Source organism: Mesitornis unicolor, unplaced genomic scaffold, assembly GCF_000695765.1.
Source record: "Mesitornis unicolor isolate BGI_N332 unplaced genomic scaffold, ASM69576v1 scaffold22763, whole genome shotgun sequence".
Classification (NCBI taxonomy): Eukaryota; Metazoa; Chordata; class Aves; order Mesitornithiformes; family Mesitornithidae; genus Mesitornis; species Mesitornis unicolor.
In genome coordinates, this window is record NW_010175647.1 from 2,095 (window position 1) to 3,483 (window position 1,389).

Consider the following 1,389-nt stretch of genomic DNA (forward strand, 5'->3'; position numbering starts at 1 on the left):
CCCCACGAACGGCGAGGCCTTGATCCTGCGCCGCTCCTCGCTGTGCAGGACCTTGGCCATCGCTGTCTGAGCCGCCCAGGGGGATGTGAGGGTGGGCATGGGGAGAGAGAAACACAAATGAACTGGGGCAGGCGGGGATGCGCAGCACCCGGCACCAAGCAAGGCTCCCCCCCTGCATCTCCCCGAAAGCAGTGCACAGCCCCGAGCCAGAGAGGAGCCCTGGAGCGAGCTGCACACACAAACACACACAGGCTGGACAACTCCTTCCTTTTCCTCTCTTCTATCAACTCCTCCCGCCTTGGGCTGCGGCCCAGACATGGAGCGAAGCTGAGAGCTGCAGGTCTCTGCCCCGAGCCGGGGGTTGGAGCCCACAGACCAAACACCCTGGGCAGCTCTGAGCCAGTGTGCCCCCCTCAGCCCCCAACACTAAGGCAAAACACCAAAAACCTGCAGCCTCAGTTTAAACCTCAGCGATTGCTCCTGCCCCACCAGCACAGCACGGGGAGCAGAGCAGCAAAACCTCCCGGCGTCGCTTCCCTCTTTACTCGTTTTTTGCTGTTTCAGGCAAACTGAAGGGAAAACTTCCTCGGTGTGCGTGAGCACTGCAAGTGGCACTCCAGGCTGAGCAACCCAATTAGTGGATTTAGTCTATCTGCAGCAAAATAAGGCTCTTTAGGGATCTACAGAGCCTGGCAAACAGCCAAGACCCGCTAAAAAATTAATTTGATTTTAGCAGGCATGAAGCATTTGTAAATTTAAGGAAAAACCTCTCCAAACTCTCTGGCTACTTAATCTTTCCCATCATCCAGTTTAGGGCAAAGGAGGAAAAACCCACAGTGCCCGTGTGCTAATCGAGCTCCCCAGCTTTCATCCTTCAAGCAGCCCAGCAGGCTCCAGCAGCAGAGGATGCCCCCAGTCCCCCGTGTTTCTGGAAGCACACATGTGGCCACGAGCCCAATGCTCCCTCAATGGAGCCCACTGCCTTCTCCTTTGTCAAACCAGCGGTGACACTGAGGACGTGTCACGCTGATGTTTGACGTGGAGGAAGTCTCCATCTCCACTGAAGCTCCTGGGGAAGGGGGCTCACATTGCTGGGAGGATCCAGCGATCCCCGCAGCGAAGCCAACCCTGGCCCTGGTGAGCAGTCGCTTTCACTGGGGCTGGTGGGACGGGAGCTCAGGCTTACGGCTCCCGTTCACACACACAGCACCCAAAACAAAGCCAAGTGGATGCCAGCGATGCTCAACAGGGTGCTGGAAAGCAGGGAGCTCCCTTGCTCTGCCAAACACAGCTCAGCACAGTGCTGTGGGATGTGGTCACAGACCCCATCACACCATACACACCTGCATCTGCCGGATGCTGCCAGCGTGGTAGGGCTCGCTGTGCTCG

At 57.7% G+C, this 1,389-nt stretch overlaps 1 protein-coding gene across 1 annotated transcript in view; it reads right to left on the bottom strand.

The window, feature by feature from the left end:
* The window catches only part of LOC104538323, a 3,279-nt gene that overhangs the window by 1,428 nt on the left and 462 nt on the right, over positions 1-1,389 (bottom strand). The gene's annotated exons all lie outside the window — the stretch shown is intronic.